Here is a 26,799-nt window from a genome sequence, read left to right as displayed (position 1 = left end):
TGTAGTTTTGCAGGGTACAGCCTCCCTCCCAGCTGCGTTCATGGGCTGGCATTGAGTGTCTGTGTCTTTTCCAGGCAAACGGTGTGAGCTGTCGGTGGATCTACCATTCTGGAGTCTGGAGGACAGTGGCCCTCTTCTCACAGCTCCACTAGGCAGTACCCCAGTAGGGACTCTGTGGCAGCTCTGACCCCACATTTCTCTTCTGCACTTCTCTAGCAGAAGTTATCTATGAGTGCCCCACCCCTGCAGCAAACTTCTGTGTGGGCATTCAGGTGTTTCCACACATCTTCTGAAATCTAGGTGGAGGTTCCCATACCCCGATTCTTGACTTTTCTGTACTTGCAGGCTCAACACCATGTGGAAGCTGCCAAAGCTTGGGGCTTGCACTTCTGAAGTCATGGCTTGAGCTCTACATTGGCTCCTTTCAGCCATGGCTGGAGCAGCTAACACAGGGCACCAAGTCCCTAGGCTGCACACAGCATGGGGACCCTGGGCTTGGGCCAGGAAACCATTTTCTCCTAGGCCTCTGGGCCTGTGAAGGGGAGGGGCTGGGATGAAGGGAGGGGAGGGACTGGGATGAAGGGAGGGGAGGGGCTGGGATGGGAGGGGCTGTTTTAAAGACCTCTGACATGGCCTGGAGACATTTTCCCCATTGTCTTGGGGATTAACATTTGGCTTCTCGTTACTTATGCAAATTTCTGCAGCAAGCTTGAATTTCTCCTTGAAAATGGGTTTTTCTTTTCTATCACATTGTCAAGCTGCAAATTTTCCAAACTTTTATGCTCTTCTTCCTTTATAAAGTGGAATGCCTTTAACAGCACCCGTCACCTCTTTTTTTTTTTTTTTTTTTTTTTTGAGACAGAGTCTTGCTCTGTCACCCGGGGCTGGATTGCAATGGCATGATCTTGGATCACTGCAACCTCTGCCTCCTGGGTTCAAGTGATTCTCCTGCCTCAGCCTCCCAAGTAGCTGGGACTACAGGCACGTGCCACCACGCCCAGCTTTGTATTTTTATTAGAGACAGGGTTTCACCATATCTGAGACCACCATATTGGCCAAGCTGGTCTCAAACCCCTGACCTTGTGGTCCGCCCGTCTCAGCCTCCCCATAGTGCTGGGATTACAGGCATAAGCCACTGCGCCCAGCCTCCAGGTCACCTCTTGCTTTGCCGCTTAGAAATTTTTCCACCAGATACCCTAAATCATCTCTCTCAAGTTCAAATTTCCACAAATCTCTAGGGCAGGGGCAAATTGCTGCCAGTCTCTTTGCTAAAACATAACAAGAGTCACCTTTGCTCCAGTTCCCAACAAGTTTCTCATTTTTATCTGAGACCACCTCAGCCTGGACCTTATTGTCCATATTGCTATCAGGTTTTTGGTCAAAGCCATTTAACAAGTTTCTAGGAAGTTCCAAAATTCCCCACATTTTCCTGTCTTCTTCTGAGCCCTTCAAACTGTTCCAACTGCTGCCTGTTACCCAGTTCCAAAGTTGCTTCCATATTTTTGGGTATCTTTTCAGCAGCACCCCACACTACCGGTGCCAATTTACTGTATTAGTCCATCTTGACAGTGGTGATAAAGACATACCCGAGACTGGGAAGAAAAAGAGGTTTACCGGCACTGACAGTTCCACATGGCTGGGGAGGCCTCAGAATCATGGTGGGAAGCGAAAGGCACTTATTACATGGCAGCAGCAAGAGAAAATAAGGAAGATGCAAAAGTGGAAACCGCTGATAAAATCATCAGCTCTTGTGAGACTTGTTCACTACCATGAGAACAATATGGCGGAACCACCCCATGATTCAAATTATCTCCCACTAGGTCCCTCCCACAACATGTGGGAGTTATGGGAGTATAATTAAAGATGAGATTTGGGTGGAGGATATAGCCAAACCATATTAATTAGTAATTGTTTTATAAACTTGGAAGCTCCAAGTGTTAGGTACATGTGTGTTTAGGATTATGATATTTTCCTGTTGGACAAGGCCTTTTATCATTATATAATGTCCCTCTTTGTCTTTTTTAACTGCTGTTGCTTTAAAGTTTGTTTTGTCTGATATAAGAATAGCTACTCCTGCTTGCTTTTGATGTCCATTTGCATGAAATGTCTTTTACAACCCTTTTACCTTAAGTTTGTTCAAGTCCTTATGTGTTAGGTGGGTCTCTTGAGGGCAGCAGATGTTTGGTTGGTGAATTCTTATCCATTCTGCAATTCTGTATATTTTAAGTAGAGCATTTAGGCCATTTACATTCAATGTTAGTATTGAAATGTGAGGTACTATTCCATTGATAGTGCTATTTGTTGCCTGTATACCTTAGTTGTTTTGTTTTTATTTTTTAAATTGTATTTTTGTTTTATAGGTCCTGTGAGATTTGTGCTTTAAAGAGGTTGTTTTGATGTGTTTCCAGGATTTGTTTCAAGATTTAGAGCTCCTTTTAGCATTCTTGTAGTGGTGGCTTGGTAGTGGCAAATTCTCTCAGCATTTGTTTGTCTGAAAAAGACTGCATCTTTCCTTCATATATGAAGCTTAGTTTCACTGGATACACAGTTCTTGGCTGATAATTGTTTTGTTTGAGGAGGCTGAAGATAGGGCCCCAATCCCTTCCAACTTGTAGGGTTTCTGCTGAGAAATCTGCTGTTAATCTGATAGGTTCTCCTTTATAGGTTACCTGGTGCTTTTGTTTCACAGCTTTTAAGATTCTTTCCTTCATCCTAACTGTAGATAACATGATGACAATGTGCGTAGGTGATGATCGTTTTGCGATGAATTTCCAAGGTGTTCTTTGTGCTTCTTGTACTTGGCTGCCTAAGTCTCTAGCAAGGCTGGAAAAGTTTTCCTTGATTATTCCCCCAAATATGTTTTCCAAAATTTTAGATTTCTCTTCTTCCCCAGGAACTCCAATTATTCTTAGGTTTGGTCATTTAACATAATCCTAGACTTCTTGGAGGCCTTGTTCATATTTTCTTTTTTCTCTTTGTTGGACCGGGTGAATTCGAAGACCTTGTCTTTGAGCTCTAAATTTCTTTCTTCTACTTGTTCAATTCTATTGCTGAGACTTCCCAGAGCATTTTGCATTTCTATAAGTGTGTCCATTGCTTACCCAAGTTTTGATTGTTTTTTCTTTATCTATTTCCTTGAATATTTATCCCTTCACTTTTTGTATCATTTTTTGGATTTCCTTGTATTGGGCTTTGCCTTTCTCTGGTGCCTCCCTGATTATCTTAATAACTAACCTCCCGGATTCTTTTTCAGGTAAATCAGGGATTTCTTCTTGGTTTGGGTCCATTGCTGGTGAGCTAGTGTGATTTTTTGGGGGTGTTAAAGAACCTTGTTTTGTCAAATTACCAGAGTTGGTTTTCTGGTTCCTTCTCATTTGGGTAGGCTGTTAGAGGGAAGGTCTAGGGCTAAAGACTGTTGTTCAGATTATTTTGTCCCATGGGGTGTTCCCTTGTATGTAGTAATACCCCCCTTTTCCTATGTATGTGGCTTCCTGAGAGCCAAGCTGTAGTGATTATTGTCTCTCTTCTAGATCTAGTCACCCAGCAAGTCTACCGGGCTCTGGGCTGGTACTGGGCATTGTCTGCACAGTCCAGTAATGAGAACCATCTGAGGGTCCGTCAGCCATGGATACCAGCACAGTATTTGGGTTGTCTCCCAGGTCCTGCAGGAGCAATCCGTTTCCTTCAGTGCATCTGTGGGTCCTCTCACAGGTTTCTGATTTATTATTGCAGTTGTTCTGGAGCAAAAATTCATGATGCGAGCCTCCATATGCTGCTCTGTCCATCTGGGTTGAAGTGCAATCTAGTCCTGCCTCCTGCCCACCATGATCCCCCCTCCACCACCAGGTCTCTCTCGACATGTGGGGATTACAATTTGAGATGAGATTTGGGTGCGAACACAAAGCCAAAACATATCAGATATCAAATATGGAGATGTTAATTAGGCAGCTGTATATATGAGCCTGGAATTCAAGGGAGAAGCTGGGACTGAAGACAAACAGAGAATTATCAGTATATAACTGGTATGTAAAGCCATCAGGCTAGATGAGAGCTCCTGGAGTTTGAGGACATAGTCAAGAAAAAAGTTGTTCTTGAGATGTCTTACCATTCAGAAGTTGTAGAGAAGAGGATGATTCAGTAAAGGAGACTAAAAGGTGGCTCATAAATCCAGAAGAAAAAAAGAGTATGAGATCCTCGAAGTCAAGTGAAAAAAGTGTTTGAAGAAAGGTGGAAAGGCAGCATTTCAACTAAATGATCAAAGGTAACATTACCCAAAATGGGACATACTGACATGTACCTCCTGATGTGATATACCAAGAATAGCATAGCTTTTTAATTAAAAACTTTTTTTTTGGAGACAAGGTCTTGCAGTGTTGCCCAGGCTAGAGTGTACTGGCAAGAACATAGCTCACTGCAACTTCTGAACTCTTGGGCTCAAGCAATGCTCCTGCCTCAGCCTCCCAAGCAGCAGGCACTACGACTGTGTGCCACTATGCCTAGCTAATTAAATTTTTTTTTTTTTTCCCCAGAGATGGGGGTCTCGCTTTGTTGCCCAGGCTGGTCTTAAATTCCTGGATTCAAGCAATCCTCCTCCTGCCTCGGTCTCCCAAAGTGCTAAGATTACAGGCATAAGCCACCATGCCCAGCTGAGAATACCATATTAGTTATGTCATACCTCTGTCAAAAATCAATAATCCTGAATCAGACAAACCAAAATTCAGGCACATTTAATATAACAACTGGCCTGTTGTGCTTCGAAAGTGTCAGTATCATGAAAAATAAAAAAGAGGAACTTTCCAGATTCAGAAGACTAAAATAACACAACTAATGCAACATATAATCTGTATTGGAGTCTGAAGTTAAAAAAAAATTACTTTGAAATTAGAATAATTGGCAAAATCTGAATAGTATTAGGTAATATGTGATGTCCAAGTGTTTGAGTTCAGAAAGACTCTCACACATTATCTAATAAATCTGAAGATGTATACACCCTATGACTTAGTAATTCCAATCTTAGGTGTAAACTCCAAAGAAATTCTTGCACATGTACACCACAGTATGTGTAAAAGAATGCTCATAGCAATGTTATTTGTAGTAACTGGAAACTTGGAATGACCCATATGTTCACTGTTGATAAAATAGATTTTTAATGGCTGGGCGTGGTGGCTCACATCTGTAATCTGAGCACTTTGGGAGGCCGAGGTGGGTCTATCTCCTGAGGCCAGGAGTTCGAGACCAGCCTGACCAATATAGTGAAACCCCATCTCTACTAAAAATACAAAAATTAGCCGGGTGTGGTGGCAAGTGCTTGTAGTCCTAGCTACTTGGGAGGCTGAGACAAGAGAATTGCTTGAAACTGGGAGGTGGAAGTTGCAGTGAGCCGAGGTCGTGCCACTGCACTCCAGCCTGGGTGACAGAGCAGGACTCTGTCTCAAAAAAAAACAAAAGATTTTTAAAATGTTATATAGTAACCTGCTCTCAGAGTGTGTTCTGGGTACTCCTGGGGGTCCTCAAAGTCCTTCTCAGGGTCTGTAAGGTCAAAACTATACACCTAATGATAATAGAACATTGTTTGCCTTTTCCACATTCATTCTCTTATAGTGGAGTTTTCCAGAAGCTACATGTAATGGCATCACTCTAACAAATAATGGGATGTACACTTGTATATATATTTATTACTTGAAATATACTTATTCATTACTACTTTTTTTTTTTTTTTTTACAAAAAAGTTTTTTGCATACTTTGAGACAGGGTCTTGCTCTGTCATCCGGGCTAGAGTGTAGTGGTGTGATCACAGCTCATTGCAGCCTCAACCTCCTGGCTCAAGTGAACCTCCTGGGCTCAAATGAACCTCCTGACTCAGCATCCCGAGTAGCTGGGACTACAGTTGCATGCCACCATGCCAGGCTAATTTACAGGGTCTCACTATGTTGTTAAGGCTGGTCTCAAACTCCTGGCCTCAAGTGATCCTCCCACCTTGGTCTCCCAAAGTGTGAGGATTACAGGCATGAGCCACCTCACCCAGCCTGCACACTTTGTTGGTACCTAAACAGGCATATATTTAATGTATACAATTTGACGAGTTTGGACATATGCAAAGCGTTCCACTGTGGTTTTTTTTTTTTTTTTTGGTGTGTGTGGGGTAAGAATACTTCACGGGACATCTGCTCTCTTGACAACAATTTACATGGACAATATCATATTGTTAACTATAGGCACTATGTTGTACAGCAGATCTCTAGAAATTACTCACCTTGCAAAACTGAAACTTTATATCCATTAACAACTTCCTATCCACCCTGCCTCCACTCACGGCAACCACCATTCTATTCTCTGCTTCTATGAATTTGACCATTTTAGATAGCTCATGTTAAGTGGAATCATGCAGTGTTTTTTTTTTTTGACTGGCTTATTTTCCAGGTTCATCCATGTTGTCACAAATGATAGGATTTCTTTCTTTAATAAGGCTAAGTAACATTCCATTGTATATATATGCCACATTTTCTTAATCCATTTATCTGACAATGGATATTTGCCTTGTTTCCATGGAATGAATGCTTGTATATTCCTGCTCTAAAAAGTTCTAAATTTTTGTTTTTATTTTTGAGTTGGGGGTCTTGTTCTGTTGCCTAGGCTAGAGTGCAGTAGCATGATCATAGCTCGGTGAAATCTTGACTTCCTGGGCTCAAGTGATCCTCCTGCATCAGCTTCCCAAATAGTTGGACTACAAGCATCCCCCACCATTCTTGGCTGATTTTCAGTTTTTTTGGAGAGATGGGGTCTTGCTATGTTGCCCAGGGTGGTCTTAAACTCTTGGCTTCAAGTGATTCTCCCAACTTGGTCTCCCAAAGTGCTACAATTACAGGTATGAACCACTATGCCTGACTCTAAGTTTTATTTTCCAATATGGTGAGATAAATATATACATATATATATATATATATCCCACATAAATAAAAGCTCTTTGAAGTCTTTAAAGACATAAAAGCTTCCTGAGACTAGAAGGTTTGAGAACCACTGACCTACAATTATAATCACTTCCTTGTCCTTCTCTTTTTCCAACACACTTGCCTAGAAAAAACCCCAACCCTCGTTAAAGTCAACTCTTTTTTTTTTTTTTGAGACGGAGTCTCGCTCTGTCGCCCAGGCTGGAGTGCAGTGGTCGGATCTCAGCTCACTGCAAGCTCTGCCTCCAGGGTTAACGCCATTCTCCTGCCTCAGCCTCCCAAGTAGCTGGGACTACAGGCGCCCGCCACCTCACCCAGCTAGTTTTTTGTATTTTTTAGAAATTCAACTCTTTACCTATTCCACACCCAAGCCTAAGATGCTGAATGGTTTTACTTTAAGTTGATTATTATAAACCCCAAGACTGCCCATATTTCTCTAGTAACCTACCACAGATCTAAGCTGGGTAGGGAGATAAGTGATTCACTTTGGAATTCCTGCCATCACACGACAAGGCACTAAATTCTTACCCAGTCAGATATAAGAGAAGAACAGAACAATGCTTTACTTGAGTCGTTTAACAGTCAGAAAATAGTTTTTCTTCTCTTTTTCCTTAAGGCTAGACATAAAACTCCACAGTGCCAACTGGCGAAGAGGTTGCCCTCTCTGGCTTGAAAGATCTGGACAGAAGAAACCAACCAATTATACTGAACAGTTCTAAAAAATCAGCTTACAAATGTCATGTGTGAGTAGCTAGCACTGAGATTAGACTTCATGCTAATTTAAAAGCTGCTTTAATAAATGGATTTTCTTAAGCTATCCTGAGGGACTCCAGGATTTGGACGTTCTTTTTATCAGGAAGCCCTGCCCTGCCACAATCTAATCTAATTATCCTAGTTGGAAAAAAAAACTGGGGTGATGTCAGGAGACCAGGGATCTAATTTTAATTCAGACTCTTATGATGTGACCCTGAGTTTGTTATTTAAACACAATCTTTTCTTATTTTTCCAAATGTAAATAATTAAGTTAATGACTGCCTTACTTAAGAGAAAGATGAAGGATAGGAATATTGTCCAACACATTTCGATGCTACTGAGGTTGACAGGATTAGACCCTTAATCAATAAAAATACTTTAGACAAAATTCTTGTACATCTGTGGTTTCATTTGACTTTCAGGACAATCTTGTGAAGGGTGACATTTATCACGTCCTTTGACAAATGAGGAAAGTGAGACTGAGAGAAGTAAAAGTGGCAGAGCCAGGCATGATTCTAGTCTTTGGAGTCTTCATTGTACACACTCTAGCAAATAGCCTAGGTGGAAGGAATAAACCTTTCTGGATTGGCAGGAGCCCAGGAAGTGGCAATTTATGTGTTAATTAATCTGACTACATCAATTTAAGATTAAATAAATGCTAAGCATCAAGGTTTGCCAAGTGTCTAAAGTGAAAAAAACCTCAACATGATTCTTGCCCTAGAGGAATACAATCTTGAGAAGGTTGGGGGTAGATATTTGTAAAATCAATCATGATTCAGTGGGTATGGACTGGGGTAGGAAAGGTACAAGATAAGCCTAGAACACCCTGGTCAGAAAGTAATGGGATACTCAAAGAGCAATGAGGCTATGTCAAAAGGATGCAGAAGCCAATTTTAAGAAGCTTCTACTATCCAAATCTTGGACAATTTGAGCAGAAAAATAATGACAGAAACAAATTATAACTCACTTAATAAAATAAGAATCCATGAGTCCATACTCATGTAACTGAGTGAATAAACAGGGAAGAAGAGAAATCTCTTGCTTACAGTAGAATTCCAACTAATGAACATGTAAGGAATGAGGACATTAGGAAATAATTTGTCAATAACTGATGCAGGCAAGCCTCATCAAAGAATGGTGAAACTACTGGGTCAGAGTTTGATGAGAAACAGGACATTTATAGTTTCAAAGTTCTCCACAAGATAATTAATGACAAAGAAAAAAATAGTAACACTACAGTGAAGACACCTGACACACACAGCCTGAACCAAGTAATTAAGGTTACTATCTGCAGTAATGAGACAAGTAGGTATCATGTACCTCCAATATGATGCTTTGAGAAGAACGTCATAACCTGTACCACCTGAATCAAATAATAACATAACATCAGACAAACCCAGATTGAGAGCTAATCTATAACTGGACAAATATTTATAAAGATATATTAAAGTTATCAAACATAAGGAAAAACAGAAGAATGATTTCAGACTAAAGGAGACTAAAGAGATATGATGATTAAATGCAACTTGTGATGCAGAATTTTCTTTTCCTAAAAGATATTATTGGGTCAATTGGCAAAATACAAGTAAGTTTCATAGATTAGCCCCTGGTAAAATATCAATATTAATTTTCTGGTTTTAATAACTGTGTAAGGTATACAGAATAGGTTTTCATATTATATAAATATTACTCTTTCGATTTTTAAAATTATTATTTTTTAACATGGGGTCTCACTATATTTTCCAGGCTGGTTTTGAACTCCTGGGCTCAAGTGATCCTCCTGCCTCGGCCTCTAGAAGTGCTAGGATTACAGGCGTGAGCCACTGCACCTGGCCCAATTTTCTGATTTTGAAAATAGTACTATGCCTGTAAGAGAAGGCCCTGGTTTTTAGAAATACATACTAAAGTCGGCTGGCTATGGTGGCTCACATCTGTAATCCCAGCACTTAAGGAGGCTGAGGTGGGTGGATTACCTGAGGTCAGGAGTTTGAGACCAGCCTGACCAACATGGCGAAACTCCATCTCTACTAAAAATACAAAAATTAGCTGGGTGTGGTGGCAGGCTTCTGTAATCCCAGCTACTCAGGAGGCTGAGACAGGAGAATCGCTTGAACCCAGGAAGTGGAGGAGGATGCAGTGAGCTGAGATCATGCCACTGCACCCCAGCCTGGGCAACAAGAGTGAAATTCTGTCACAACACCACCACCACCACCACCACAAAGAAAAATAAGAAATACTAAAGTCTTTAGTAGTAAAGGGATATTATGTTTAAAAAATGCAAATTGTGTGTGTGTGTGTGTTTTGTTGTTTTTTTGTTTTTTTTTTTTGGAGACAGGGTCTGGCTCTGTTGCCCAGGCTGGAGTAGAGTGGCACAATCTCAGCTCACTGCAACCTCTGCCTCCTACCTCAGCCTCCCAAGTAGCTGGGACTACAGGTGCATGCCACCATGCCCAGCTAATTTTTGCATTTTTTGTAGAGATGGGTTTCACCATGTTTCTCAGGCTGGTTCTGAACTCCTGAGCTCAAGTGATCTGCCTGCCGTGGCCTCCCAAAGTGCTGGGATTATAGGTGGTGAGCCACCATGCCGGGCCAGGGAATTCTTTATATTACTGTTGCAACTTTTCTGTAAAGCTGAAATTATGTCAAAACAAAAACCCTTTAAAAAGATTCATTGGGCATAGTGCCCAAATGTGCATATAAGAACCCAGAGGAGGTTATAAGAACCCAGAACCCAGAGGAGGGAACGACTAACTCCGCAAGGGAAGGAGAAGGGATAAGGGAGATAGGCAAGTGGGACTTATCAGGGAAGATTCCAGAGTAAGTGGCATTTTAACTAATCTTTGAAGAATAAATAGGCTTTTCATTAGGAAGAGGACAAGGATAGAGGGTAGGTAATGGTACTTTAGACAGAGGAGGCAGCATGGAGAGAGGCATGGAGTTGCAAAAAGTATGGTTATATGAGGACTTGTGGATAGTGCTGTGTGGTTTCAGTCCATAAGGAGAAGCAAGTGGGGTTAGAAAGAAATGCTATAGCCAGCTTGAGAAGAGTCCACATGATATTTAAGGAATTTTTTAGCTCTAACACACAAACACTGCCGCGATACACAAAGTGGATCCTACAGCCCTATAGATGGAAAAGGTAATGGTGAGGTCCATTGTAAAGGCAGAAGCACATCTAAGGCAGATAGTAGCACAGAAAGATGTGTAGAACTGGTCTCCCACCCCTGACAAATTTCTTCTGATTTGTGCATTTATGTATTTATCTAATCCTTATTGCCTTGGCCATACAGTGACCAATAAGGCCACGAAAAGGAAGATATCAACTGTTAAGACCAAGAATGAAGGGAGAAGATAGTTTGCACATAGGTGTCCCCAGTGATGGAGTTAATTTTGCTTAAAAGGAACTGACATTTACTGGGCACCTTCTATGAAAGAAGTGTCATACTACATGCAACGGCAGTATGGATAATCATCACTGCCACTAAAATGTACTAGGTTGCATAAAAAGCAGTTTATATTGGCAGCTAAGGGAATGGTTTAAGTCATGCCTATGAAGCATGTATTATCTCTATTTAACAGATGAGGAAATGGGAATTTGAGTAAGTTGGCCACAGTCACATAGTAAAGAGGCAGGGCTGGAATATACATCTAGGATGTCTTACTCCAAAGTCTTTGCTCTTTCCATCATAACATACAGCTTTTCTCTTACTAATTCAAGATTCATTCATTCACTCATTTGTTTACTCATTCATCCAACAATCATTCTGTACTGAGCATATATTATGTGGTAGGTCCTACTGCATACACTACAGTTCAATATTAATTTTCAGTGGAAATAAAAGTTTCTGCTGGGCTGGGGCTGGCTTGATAAGCAGGAATCAGGCACGTGAGGATTTAGGGCAGAGTACTCCAGGCAGAGGAAATAGCAGGTATAAAGGTCTTAAGGAAATAATGAACTTGACTTGTTTAAGAAACAGAAAGCCAGAGAGATTGCATCTGGGTAAATAAAGGAAATAATGGTAAAAGATAGAATCAGAAAAGTAGATGCGGTCAGATCATGCAGGGCCTTCTGTGTCATGGTAAAGAAATGCTCTAATTACTATTGAAAAATATCAGCCTAGATACTCTGTGGATGAAGAATGGATAATAGAGAGGTAAGAATGGAAGCAGAGACATCAGTTAAAAAGCTAACTGTAGAAGTCCATCCAAGAGATGATGGTGGGCTGAGATTAAAGTGATGATAGCCATGAGGGTACAAAGAAGTAGATGAATACAAGGCACATTTTATAAGCAGAGCTGATGGCACTGCAAACCTAGATGAAAGAGAGGGAGGGAAAGTGCAATTCAGGGTGAATTTTAGGTTTTGGTCATTACTATGACAGGGAAAATGACAAGAACTATAGGTTTTGGAGGAGGCAGTTTAGGAATCAAAAATCTATTTTAGCTATCTTATGTTCTAAATGACCTTTAGATATCTAGAGATGACAGGTAGTCAAATAAATGAGTCCAGAGTTCCACAGAAAGTTCAAGGATAGAGATATAATCCTGGTAGTCATTAGTATGTAGACAGTATATAAAGACATAGCACCAGACTTAGAGAAACTCTGTGTACAGTAGAATAGGAGAAGGCCTGGGACTCAGCCCTGGAGCACTCCAACAACTAGAGGCTGAGAAGTGGAGAACGCCAGCCAGAGGAGACAGAGTTAAGAATTGAAAATGTAGAAACTGTCATGTTCTAGAAGCCAAGAGGTGGTGATGTTTTAAGAAGGAAATAGTGATCAGTTGTACTGAAAAGTTACCGAGAGGCTGAGCAAGATGAAGGCAGAAAATTTCTGTCAACAGGAAAGTCAAATGTGTTCTTACTAAGAGCAGCTTCACTGGAACAGTGGGGGTTGAAGAATAACTCAAGAAAGCTGAGAAAATAATAGAATGGAAGACAGAAACAGAAATAGTGACAACAGATGAGTTATTTTTAGAAGTTTTACTGTGTTTAGCAGGAAGAATGGCCATTCCAAAGATGTCCACACAAAAACTCTATTTTCAGTATAGCAAGCCTTATCTCTCCAACTAGCTATAAAATTTAACCAGAACATGTTTATTCAGTGTTAGGAATATTGCCACATGGTTCAAACCTGTAATAGCAGGCTCACTGGACCTATACTAGCAAGGCAATGTCTGGGAAACATCATCTGGACTTCCTCCATATGCTTTATATGCTCCCTGAAATTTGTCACTAGCCCTTGGTGGTTCTCATCTCAGACTGATTCTTGGGCTCTAGGCCTTGCTAATGTCTGCTTCATGAACTTGGCTTGCTCTCTGATTCTACTCTCCAGTATTTAGTTTTTGATGACCAGCTGAAGGTCCCTAGGATTTGATTTTGACTTACATTTTGCTGATACCATTCCCTTGTTTATGTTAATATCCTAAAGGGAGCCTATGCTCAAAGTTACATAGCATATATCCTAGCACCCTAAGTTATACCAGGCACATAGGAGTTTGTTAAAACATATCAAATTGGTGGTAGTGCAGAGGAAGCAGGTATGGCATAGGTGTTAAAGGGCAGGTTCTCCAGCCTCTAAAAAACAGGACAATGTGTAAAGTCAGTGTGTAAAATCAGCCTAAATTTCGTCCAGAAACAGGGAAGGTAATCACAAATACTTTCTTAAGGAATAAGACACAAGGAATGAAAGCTTATAGCTGTTTCCATGAAAACATATGACAGTTGTCTTTGGTATTTTGATAATTTGTATCACTAAAAACAAATTAAATAAAGTCAAATGTATTTGAGAGGCAGCTGGGGTCTCAGGCAAACTAACATGTAAAGCTAGCATTCTGGAAGATCCCAATCCAAAAGATGAGAAGAACTCAGGGAAGGAAGGAACAAAACAAATCCCTAGCATTCATATTCCAATGAACCGTGGGAAAATACAAATAACAGTGGCCCAGAACACAGTAAACTGTTCTGTTTCAGAAACTAAATTGTTATGTTACTTTGAAAAATTTCTCCGTGCTTCATTTTTGGGGCCTGCTATTCCTTCAACACGCATCTGTTTAGAATAAGGATATTCTTCTACCTAATCATGATACCTTTGCCATGTTTAGTTATAAATGCTTCTGTACTAAGACAATTGTATCACTTACAGTAGAAAGTATAAGAGATGCAAGGAGAAAAAGAAACATATGACTAATACAATACTTTAAGACACCACTCCCAGAATAAGACAGGTCAAGTGGACAAAAGATAAGTAAGGGTTTAGAATATCTAAGCAAAATAATCATGTTACATTGATCTTATGGATATACAGGATACTACACTCTGATATTAGTGAACATGAAACATTCACAAAACTCATCATACATTAGCACAAAGAAAATCCTAAGTTTCAAATCTCTGTAATCTGTAGTCTGAGGTCTGAGATGGGAGGATCACATGATCCCAGGAGTTTGAGGCTGCAGTGAGCTATAATTATGCCATTCCACTCCAATCTGGGTGATGGAGTGAGACTTCATCTTAAAAAACAAAACAAAACAAAACAAAACCTAAAGATGCAAACAAAAACCTCTTAGATCTGATAAACAAATTCATTAAAGTTGTAGGATACAAAATCAACATACAAAAATCAGTCGCATTTCTATATACCAATAATGAAATAGTTGAAAAAGAAATCAAGAAAGCAATCCCATTTACAATAGCTACTGAAAAATTAAAATACCTAGGAATAAAATGAACCAAGGAGGTGAAAGCCCTTTACGAGGAAAACTACAAATACTCAGGAAAGAAACAGAAAAATACTGCACGTTTTCACTTATAAGTGTAAGCTAAACATGGTTACATATGGACATAAAGGTAGGAACAATAGACACTGGGGAATACAAGAGGGGAGAGGGAAGTAGCGGGGCAAGAATTGAAAAACTACCTATTGAGTACTATGGTCACTACCTGGGTGACGTGTTCAATCTCAGGATCACACAATATATCTCTATAACAAACCTGCAAATGTACTCCCTGACTCTAAAATAAAAGTTAAAAAAAAAAAAAGAAATGAAACAGGACATGAACAAAACAGAAAGACATCTCATGTTCATGGATTAGAAGAACTAATATGGTTAAAACGATCATACTACCCAAAGCAATCTACAGATTCAACGAAATACCTGTCAAAATGCCAATGACATTTTTCGCAGAAATAGGAAAAAGTCCTATAATTTGTATGAGACCAAAAAAGAGCCTAAATAGTCAAAGCAATTTTGAGCAAAAAGAACAAAGCTGGAGGCATCACATTATCTGACTTCAAAATATCTTCTACGGCTATGGTAGTGGTATAAAGATGGACACATAGAACAACGGAACAGAATAAACCCAGAAATAAATCCACAATATTATAGCCAAAAGACTTTTAACAAAGGTGCCAAGAATATACATTAGAGAAAGAATACCCTCTTTGATAAATGGTTCTGGGAAAACTGGATATCCATGTGTAGAATAATGAAACTAGATCCCTATTTATTTATTTATTTATTTACTTATTTATTTGAGAGAGAGTTTCACTCTGGTTGCCCAGGTTAGAGTGCAATGGCGCAATCTTGGCTCACTGCAACCTCTACCTCCCGGGTTCAAGCGGGTAGCTGGGATTACAGGCGCCCGCCACCATGCCTGGCTCATTTTTTGTATTTTTAGTGGAAACGGGGTTTCACCATGTTGGTCAGGCTGGTCTCAAGCTCCTGACCTCAGGTGATCCACCCGCCTCAGCCTCCCAAAGTGCTGGGATTAAAGGCGTGAGCCACTGCACCCAGCTAGATCCCTACTTTTTACCATATACAAAAATCAACTGAAAAGTGATTAAAGACATAAACTTAAGACCTGAGACTATATATTTAATAGAAGAAAATACAGGGAAAACCCTTCAGGACACTGATCTAGGCAAAGTTTTTATGGCTAGGCACTCAAAAGTACAGACAACAAAAAGAAAAATAGACAAATGGGACTACATCAAACTAAAAAGTTTCTGCACAACAAAGGAAACAATAAACAGATAAACTGCAGAATGGGAGAAAATATTTTAAACTATTCACCTGACAAGGGACTCATATTCAGAATATACAAGGAACTCAACAGCAAAAAAACAAATAATCCCATTAAAAGGTGGGACAGGATAAACATTTCTCAAAGAAGACATAAAAATGGCATAAAAATATATGGTATTTCTTCATAAGCAGGTATATGAAAAAGTGCATAACATCACTAACCATCAGGTAAATGCAAATCAAAATCATATATATACACATACACACACACACACACACACACACACCCACACACACCAGAATACTACCTGGCCATAAAAAAGAATGAAATTTTGTCATTTGTAGCAACATGGATGGAACTGGAGCTCACTATGTTAAGTGAAATAAGTCAGGCACAGAAAGACAAATGTTGCATGTTCTCACTCATATGTGGGAGCTAAAAAAGTTGATCTCATGGAGGTAGAAAGTAGAATGATAGTTACCAGAGGCTGGGAAGAGTATGTGTGTGGTGGGATGTAGAAGGATGAAAAGAGGTTTGTTAATGGGCACAAACATACAGTTGGATAGAAGGAATAAGTTCTAATGTTCAATAGCAGAGCAGGGTGACTATAGTTAACAACAATGTATGGCATATTTCAAAATGACTAGAAGAGAGGACTTGAAATATTCCCAAAACACAGAAGTGATAAATATTCAAGGTGATGGATACCCTCAATACCTTGACCTGATCATTATACATTCTATGCATGTAACAAAATATCATATGTACTCCATAAAAATGAATATTATGTATCAATACATTTTTTTAAAGACAGCACAAATATAAAAACAGTAAGTGAAAACGGGCAAAATTGATAGAACCAAAGTCAACTAAACAACTCATAAAACCCATAAACAACCCCTTTTATTTTTATATAGGTAAATTTAAACACGATATGGAATAGGTAATTTCCTAGGAAAACAAAGTTTACTGAAACTGACCCCAGTAAAACTAGACAGCTTAAACAGATTAACTTTGATAAAAGCAGTAAAAGTTATCAAGGAACTACCCTACAAAAAAGCAGCAGACCCAGATGGGTTCACAGGGGGAATTTTAAGCTTATACACACAAACTCTGATGCAATATATATAGAGAGAATTATTAAGAAACTATCCCACAAAGAAGTAGCAGACCGAGAGGGTTTCAGGAGAATTCTAGCAAGACTTCAGTGACTACATAGTCTCAATGCTACCTAAATAGTTTCAGTGCATAGAAAATAAAAGAAAATTTCCAAATTATTTTTATGAAGCAAAGATAAACTGATACCTATATCTGAAAAAGATAGCACAAAAAATTACAAATATCACATATGAATACTGGCACAAAAATCCCAAATATTAGTGATCAGATTCCAACACCACCTTAAGAAAATAATACACATTGAGTGAACTGACAAAATAGGAATATGGATAGATTAAAATATTGTATCAATGTTAAAAATGTATATATAAAGAGAATAAATGATAGAACAAATAGGGCAAATTGTTAATAATTGGTAAATTTAGATAAGAGATTCTTTATACTTTTTTTTTTTTTTTGAGACACAGTCGCGCTGTGTTGCCCAGGCTGGAGTACAGTGGCACAATCTCAGTTCACTGCAACCTTCACCTTCCAGGTTCAAGAGATTCTCCTGCCTTAGCCTCCCAAGTAGCTGGGATGACAGGTGTGTGCCGCCACACCCGGCTAATTTTTGTATTTTTGGGAGAGATGGGGTTTCACCATGTTGGCCAGGCTGGTCTCAAACTCCTGACCTCAGGAGATCTGCCTGCCTCTGCCTCCCAAAGTGCTGGGATTACAGGCGTGAGCCACCGCGCCTGGCCTCTTTATGTTATTCTTGTGACTTTTTGTGAGCTTGAAATTATTTCTAAATAAAAAGTTAAGAGGCTGGGCGTGGTGGCTCACACCTGTAATGCTAGCACTTCAGGAGGCCAAGGCAGGCGGATCACCTGAGATCAGGAGTTTGTTCACCTGAGGTCAGGAGCACGAGACCAGCCTGGCCAACGTGATGAAACCTCATCTCTACTGAAAATACAAAAATTAGCCTGGCGTGGTGGTGGGTGCCTGTAATCCCAGCTACTCAGGAGGCTGAGACACGAGAATCACTTGAACCTGGGAGGGAGGGGTTGTAGTGAGCTGACACTGCACCACAGCATTCCCGCCTGAGTGACAAGGGCAAAACTCCATCTCAAAAAAAAAAGAAAAAGAAAAAAAAAAGTTAAGAGACTATACCATGAACAAGTTGGGTCTATACTATAAATGCAAAGATAGTTCAATATTAGGAAATCAATCAACAGACCTTATTAATAGGTCTAAGAAAAAAAAATTATGTGATGACTCTATTAATACTGAAAAGGCTTTTGACAAAATTAAGCACTCAAGAAAATATAGTTTGCTATGTGATTAGCATGATAATACATATGCCAAAATCCTAAAGGAAACATCTTAATGGAGAAACACAAGAGGTATTCCCACTAAGGTCAGGAATAAGGTACTGATGCCTACTAGCTCCACTAATATTTAACATTGCACTGGAGTTATTAACCAAAGTATTAAGATAAGAGAAACAAATTAGAAGCCTAAGAATTGGAAAAGATAAAGCAAAACAATCTCTGTCTGTAGATGACATGACAGGGTATATGCGCCATCCAAAAAAGTAAGCACTAGACACATGTGGCTCCTGAGCACTTGCAATGTGACTAGTTCAAACTGAGATGTGCTGTAAGTATAAAATGCACACTGGATTTTAAAGACATAGTAGAAAAAGAATGTAAAATATTTCACTAACAATGTCTTATATTGATTACATATTGAAATGATAATGTTTTGGATATTATAAATAAAATACAGTATTAAAATTAATTTTACCTGGTATCTTTTTTTTTTTGAGACGGAGTCTTGCTCTGTGGCCCAGGCTGGAGTGCAGTGGCACGATCTCGGCTCACTGCAACTCTGCCTCCCAGGTTCAAGCGATTCTCCTGCCTCAGTCTCCCGAGTAGTTGGGATTACAGGTGCCCACCACCACGCCCAGCTAATTTTTGTATTTTTAGTAGAGACAGGGTTTCACCACATTGGCCAAGATGGTCTCAATCTCCTGACCTCGTGATCTGCCCGCCTTGGCCTCCCAATGTGCTGGGATTATAGGCGTGAGCCACCACGCCCGGCCTTCTTTTTAAAATGTACTATAAAAGTTTTAATTATGTATATAGCTCAAATTACATTTCTATTGGACAGTGCTTCCCTACAAAATCAGTGATGAAGCTAGTTGAAACAGTAAAAGAATTGAGCAAGTAACAGAATATGTAACTGACATACAAAACTCCACAGCCTTCACATACGCAAATCAGTTAGATGATAACAGAGGCAGAAATACTCAGGAACAAAGTTGACAGGAAATATGAAAAATCCATATGAAAATAATTACAAAACCCTGCTGAAAGACACAGAAGTAGACTTGACAAAAAGATAACTCTTATCCTCGTTCTTTTATTTTTCAATATCATCAAGTTGTTAGTTCTCACTAAGTTAACTTACAAATTTAATGCAACCTCAATAAAAATACAAAGAAACCTTTCCCCACTGCCCCTTCCCTGCCCTGCCCCTGGAAATGGACAAGTTGACATTAAACTTTATATATATTTAAAAAAACCACAACCAGGCACTGTAGCTCACACCGCTAGCCCCAGCTACTCGGGAGGCTGAGGTGGGAGGGTCACTTGAGGCCAGGAGTTCGAGACCAGCCTATGCAACATAGTGAGGTGCTGTCTCTAAACAACAACAACAACAACAAACTAGCTGGATGCAGCAGTGCATACCTGTAGTACCACATACTTGGGAAGCTGATCGTTTGAGCTCAGGAGTTGGAGACCAGTCTGAGAAATATGATGAGACCCTTGTTTCTAAAAACAAAACAAAACATAAAAAAAACCCCAAACACACAAAGCAGAAACCACAAGAATAACTAAGAAAACAACAGAACGTGAGAGCTGAGGGAATTAGCCTTAGCAGACATTAAATACAGAGCTTACATTATGAAAACTGGGGTACTGGTACACCAATGGACAGGCACACCAATGGAACAGAAAAAGAGACCCAACTATACACATAAATCTGGGATATGATAAAAGCAGTATCTCAAATTACTAGGGCAAAGATGAAGACATTAATAAATGATAGTGGAACAATGGATGGCCACTGGAAAAACACAAAATTAGATCTATTTATCACACCAAATACAAGAATAAATTCCAAATGGATCAGAGATGTAACTATAAAAAAGAAAAAAACTATATAAGTAGTAGAGGAAAATATAGGTGAATTCCTATAATGAAAGGTTAATAAATTTAACTGTAAAATTAAAACTTTTGCATGGGAAACAAATGAAAAACTACCATAAGCAAAGTACAAATTGGGAGAAAATATTTACAATATATATTACAATAAAAGGGTGTATCTAACATACAAAGGACTTTTAAAATTGAGAGGGAAAATGACCTAAAATCACATGGGTAAATGAGCAAAAGAAATGACAACCTGTAAAAGAAAAAAAAAAAAAAAAGATAAAATGGCACCCTAGACATATGAAAAGATGTCAAACTTCACTTTTTATAAAAAGAGAAATGCAAATTAAAATTACATTGAGAAACCAGTTCTCACCCATCAGAGTGGCAAAAAAGTCAAAAGCTTGATAATATACTCTGTTGGTGAGGCTACGGGAAAACAGGCACATTGCTGGTGAGAATGAAAACTGGTAACATCTCTGTGGAGGGGAATTTGGCAGTATCTAACAAAACTATATTTGCCTGGACACAAGAATACCACTTCTGGTAATTTACCCTGAAAATACACCTCCAAATATGAAAATACAGGTATACAAGTTTATTAAGCAATACATATACAATATATTATTGTACAATATATATTACATATAATAAACTATAAACAATATATATAGTTTCTGGTGTATGTGTGTATATATTTATGCAATGGTATATTGATTGTATACACACACACACACACACACATAACATGGAGTATTCTACAGCTTAGAATAAGGGAGTTCTTTGTGAACCTGCAATGGAGTGACTCCCAGGTATACTGTTAAGTAAAACAAGAAAGCAAAGTACAGGCCGGGCGCGGTGGCTCAAGCCTGTAATCCTAGCACTTTGGGAGGCCGAGACGGGCGGATCACGAGGTCAGGAGATCGAGACCATCCTGGCGAACACAGTGAAACCCCGTCTCTACTAAAAATACAAAAACTTAGCCGGGCGAGGTGGCAGGTGCCTGTAGTCCCAGCTACTCGGGAGGCTGAGGCAGGAGAATGGCGTGAACCCGGGAGGCGGAGCTTGCAGTGAGCTGAGATCCGGCCACTGCACTCCAGCCTGGGTGACAGAGCGAGACTCCGTCTCAAAAAAAAAAAAAAAAAAAAAAAAAAAAGAAAGCAAAGTACAAAAGAGAATATAGAGTGTGCTACCTTTTGTGTAAGAAGGGTAGGAAAACACACAAAAATTTGCTTACTTTTGTAAAATGAAACATTGGAGGATAAATCAGAAAACAGTGAAAGTGATTGCTTACAGAGGGTAGTAGTGGTGGAAGGAATAAGGTAGAAGAGCAAGGGTAGATGATACTTCTCTTAGTAAATTTTTTGTATGATTTTTGACTCTTGGAAGCAAGTTAATTTTCTATATATTCAAAAAATAAAATTAAATCCATGAAGATAAGGAAAAAACTGAACCTAAAACTGAATGCAAATGGAAACAAATAAACTCAACTATATTTTTTTTTTTTAGGGATAGGGTCTGACTCTGTCACCCAGGCTGGTGTGCAATCGCTCAATCATAACTCATTGTAGCCTCGGACTCCTGGGCTCAAGCAATCCTCCCAGCTCAGTTTCCTGAGTAGCTAGCTGGGACTACAGATGTGTGTCCCCATGCCTGGCGAATTCACAACTGTGTTTTAAATGAATAACATAATTACATTGAAGGAAAAAAAGTAATTCAAGTAATTTTTGAACAGAGTACTTTAACTGTAAGTACTTTAACCATCTAAGGAGGAAAAAAATGTAAACAAATCTTGAACTCTTAAAGAGTTTTTCCATAGTGGCACGAGTACAGAATTCTGCAACTATTTTATGTGTATTATAGGATTGATGTTGGTGGGAACTAAGATTCATACTGCAGAAAAAGGGAGATGTAAAATATTTACCAACCTGTAGATGATGAGCATGTCCCAGGACTGTCACTGAACAGATTATCTTCTCTGTCTACATTCTAGTCCTTAGGTAAGTGGTTCTTAAACGTTAGTCTGCATGGCTTGTTAAAACTCAGATTGCTGAGCACCAGCCTCTGAGTTTCTGCTTCTGGGAATTTGCTTTTCTGGGCAGTGTTGATACTGCTGGTCTGGGGACCACATTTTCAGAACATGACTCTAGAATCTCCTCTAGCCTCATGGCTTTAAATTCTACCTATAATTAAAACTTCCAAGTTTATATTACCAGCTTAGAAATTTCCCTTAAACTTCTTGCTTTTAATACAATTTCCCACTCGAAAATCTATTAGACATTCTAAGCATAGTATATCTGCAATTGAACTTCTGACTCACCTATCTCAGTCCATAGACTTATTCTTCCCAAGACTTTTCTATCTCCTTTCAAATGGCACAAGCTAAAAACCTCGGAGTTGTCCTTGACTCCTCTCTTCTTCTTATATTCCTGTCCTATTAGCAGTCCATGAGCTATAATTTGAAAATGTATCGAGAATCTGATCGTTTTTCATCACTCCCCTTCATACTTCTTTAGCCTAAGCCGCCATCATCACTAATCTGGGTTATTACAATAAGCCTTTTGAATGGTTTGTCTCTGTTCCTCTAGTCTAATTTCAACACAGCTAGCAGAGTGAGCCTGTTAAAACATGCTTCAGATCTTACCATTCCTTTGCTCAAAACCTTCAATAGCTTCCCCTTTCACCCAGAACTAAAGCCAAGGTCCTTATGCTGAACTTCGGAGCCCTATATGATCTGATTCCTCATTACTTTTCTGACCTACTTCCTACCACCCTCCCTTGATTATTCTACTCTAACCATATTGTCTTTTTTTTTTTCTTTCTTTTTTTTTTTTTAAAGACAGTCTTGCTCTGTTGCCTAGGCTGGAGTGCAGTGGTACAATCTCAGATCACTGCAACCTCTGCCTCCCAGGTTCAAGTAAGTCTCATGCCTCAGCCTCTCAAGTAGCTGGGAATACAGGCATGTGCCACCATGCCTGGCTAATTTTTGTATTTTTAGTAGAGATGAAGTTTGGCCATGTTGGCCAGGCTAATCTCAAGCTCCTGGCCTCAACTAATCCACCTGCCTCACTCTCCCAAAATGCTGGGATTAAAGGTGTAAGCCACCATGCCGGGCCAATATTCTCCTTTTTGTTAGTACTTCTCAAACTCTTTGGTGTCAAGAAAACTTTACACTCTTAAAATGTATGGAGGTCCACAAAGAGTTTTTATGTGTTGTATCTATCAACATTTATCATATTAGAAATTAAAACTTAGATACGAGTTTTAAGTTAACAAAAACATGTTAACACCTTATTATGAAATTATATTTTTCAAAACAATAAAAGTTTAGTGAGAAGAATATTATTTTATATTTTTACAAATCTCTTCATGTCTGATCTAACAGAAGGCAGGTTAGATGCTCCTACCTGCTTCTGCATTCAATCTGTTGCCATATGTAATTTTTGGTTGAAGTATACAAAGAAACTCGAGACTCATGGGATATGTAGCTGGAAAAGGGAAGAGTAATCAAATAGCCTTTTCAGGTAATTGTGGATATTCTCCTTTGATACTAAACCAAAAAAAAATATAAATGCTTGAGGTGATGGATATCCCCATAACCCTCATTTAATCCTTACACACTGTATGCTTATATCAAAATATTACATATATTCCATAAATATGTATAACAATTACATACCTATAATTAAAAATAACAATTTTTAAAATTGAAAATTAAAAAAATTAAAAAGCTCACTCCCAAACTCAGCAAGTGGTAGTTTCTTTAAAAATGTCAATTGAGAGACACAACAAAAAAAGAGAATTCTAGACCAATATCCCTGATGAACATCCATGAAAAAATCCTCAATAAAATACTGGCAAACCGAATCCAGCAGCACATCAAAAAGCTTAACCACCATGATCAAGTGGGCTTCATCCCTGGGATGCAAGGCTGGTTCAACATATGCAAATCAATAAACATAATCCATCATATAAACAGAACTAAAGACAAAAACCACATGATTATTTCAATAGATGCAGAAAAGGCCTTTGACAAAATTCAACAGCCCTTCATGCTAAAAACTCTCAATAAACTAAGTATTGATGGGATGTATCTCTAAATAATAAGAGCTATTTATGACAAACCCACAGCCAATATCATACTGAATGGGCAAAAACTGGAAGCATTCCCTTTGAAAACTGGCACAAGACAGGGACGCCCTCTCTCGCCACTCCTATTCAACATAGTGTTGGAAGTTCTGGCCAGGGCAGTCAGGCAAGAGAAAGAAATAAAGGGTATTCAATTAGGAAAAGAGGAAGTCAAATTGTCCCTGTTTGCAGATGACATGAATGTCTATTTAGAAAACGCCATCATCTCAGCCCAAAATCTCCTTAAGCTGATAAGCAACTTCAGCAAAGTCTCAGGATACAAAATCAATGTGCAAAAATCACAAGCATTCCTATACACCAATAACAGACAGAGAGCCAAATCATGAGTGAACTTCCATTCACAATTAATTCAGAGAGAATAAAATACCTAGGAATCCAACTTACAAGGGATGTAAAGGACCTCTTCAAGGAGAACTACAAACCACTGCTCAATGAAATAAAAGAGGACACAAACAAATGGAAGAACATTCCATGCTCATAGATAGGAAGAATCAATATCGTGAAAATGGCCATACTGCCCAAGGTAATTTATAGATTCAATGCCATCCCTATCAAGCTACCAATGACTTTCTTCACAGAATTGGAAAAAACCACTTTAAAGTTCATATGGAACCAAAAAAGAGCCCACATAGCCAAGACAATCCTAAGCTAAAAGAACAAAGCTGGAGGCATCACACTACCTGACTTCAAACTATACTACAAGGCTACAGTAACCAAAACAGCATGGTACTGGTACCAAAACAGATATATAGACCAATGGAACAGAATAGAGCCCTCGGAAATAATACCACACATCTACAACCATCTGATCTTTGACAAACCTGACAAAAACAAGAAATGGGGAAAGGATTCCCTATTTAATAAATGGTGCTGGGAAAATTGGCTAGCCATATGTAGAAAGCTGAAACTGGATCCTTTCCTTACACCTTATACAAAAATTAATTCACGATGGATTAAAGACTTAAATGTTAGACCTAAAACCTTAAAAACCCTAGAAAAAAACCTAGGCAATATCATTCAGGACATAGGCATGGGCAAGGACCTCATGACTAAAACACCAAAAGCAATGGCAGTAAAAGCCAAAATTGACAAATGGGATCTAATTAAACTAAAGAGCTTCTGCACAGCAAAAGAAACTACCATCAGAGTGAAAAGGCAACCTACAGAATGGGAGAAAATTTTTGCAATCTACCATCTGACACAGGGCTAATATCCAGAATCTACAAAGAACTTAAACAAATTTACAAGAAAAAATCAACCCCATCAAAAAGTGGGCAAAGGATATGAACAGACCCTTCTCAAAAGAAGACATTTATGCAGCCAACAGACATATGAAAAAATGCTCATCATCACTGGCCATCAGATAAATGCAAATCAAAACCATAATGAGATACCATCTCACACCAGTTAGAATGGCAATCATTAAAAAGTCAGGAAACAACAGGTGCTGGAGAGGATGTGGAGAAATAGGAACACTTTTACACTGTTGGTGGGACTATAAACTAGTTCAACCATTGTGGAAAACAGTGTGGCGATTCCTCAAGGATCTAGAACTAGAAATACCATTTGACCCAGCCATCCCATTACTGGGCATATACCCAAAGGATTGATAAATCATGCTGCTATAAAGACACATATACACGTATGTTTATTGCAGCACACAATAGCAAAGACTTGGAACCAACCCAAATGTCCATCAGTGATAGACTGGATTAAGAAAATGTGGCACATATACACCATGGAATACTATGCAGCTGTAAAAAAGGATGAGTTCGTGTCCTTTGTAGGGACATGGATGAAGCTGGAAACCATCATTCTGAGCAAACTATTGCAAGGACAGAAAACCAAACACTGCATGTTCTTACTCATAGGTGGGAACTGATCAATGAGATCACCTGGACACAGGGCGGGGAACAACATGGGATGTTCTGGGAACTGTCATGGGATGGGCACAGGGTGGGGAACTGTCATGGGATGAGGGTAAGGAGAAGGGATAGCATTAGGAGATATACCTAATGTAAATGACCAGTTAACGGGTGCAGCACACCAACATGGCATATGTATACATAAGTAATAAACCTGCATGTTGTGCACATGTATCCTAGAACTTAAAGTACAATAATAATAAAAAAGTTAGTTGAAATGTGAAATGTGAAATAATACTAATAAACTTTTCATATTTTGTTAATATTAAAATCTTTTAATCTATCTTTTACTTTGAATGAATTTTTAATCCATGCCTGATATTGTAACATCATGCATTGGTCATTTGTAAAACACTGTTTCACTGACTTATACAGATTTTCCAAATATCAGCATATTTTATTATTCCATATCAAAATACACATTAGTTGGTATCACCACAATCTCATCAGAAAAGTCTTTAAGTACAGGGAAGCTGTCAAGATTATGGTGGCAGGAACAGGGTTTCCTAAATTCTAATTTTCATTTGAAAGCTTGAATTTTATCATTGCCAACAAATGCTATTAGTTGTTTTCTCTAAAGTGACAGGCTCACTTAGTTCATCTTTGAGAAAATGTCTGCCAAACACCCAAATCTGAATAATGAATTTGTTGTTTGTCGTTCTTTCACGTAAAAATGGAGTTT

General features: G+C 38.9%; 1 protein-coding gene and 1 long non-coding RNA gene across 46 annotated transcripts in view; one reads left to right on the top strand and one right to left on the bottom strand.

Moving 5' to 3' along the window:
* Positions 1 to 7,645, top strand: part of LOC135966241 (uncharacterized) — a 31,273-nt gene extending 23,628 nt beyond the window's left edge. The window contains exon 3 of the long non-coding RNA XR_010579413.2: positions 7,565 to 7,645. This is a non-coding gene — a long non-coding RNA (uncharacterized lncRNA). The remainder of the gene's footprint in view (positions 1 to 7,564) is intronic.
* Positions 1 to 26,799, bottom strand: part of SCMH1 (Scm polycomb group protein homolog 1) — a 218,422-nt gene that overhangs the window by 62,186 nt on the left and 129,437 nt on the right. The window lies entirely within an intron of this gene.

Source organism: Macaca fascicularis, chromosome 1 (assembly GCF_037993035.2).
Source record: "Macaca fascicularis isolate 582-1 chromosome 1, T2T-MFA8v1.1".
Classification (NCBI taxonomy): Eukaryota; Metazoa; Chordata; class Mammalia; order Primates; family Cercopithecidae; genus Macaca; species Macaca fascicularis.
The sequence above is the reverse complement of the archived record's forward strand: the minus strand, read 5'-3'. Positions and strand labels throughout refer to the sequence as shown.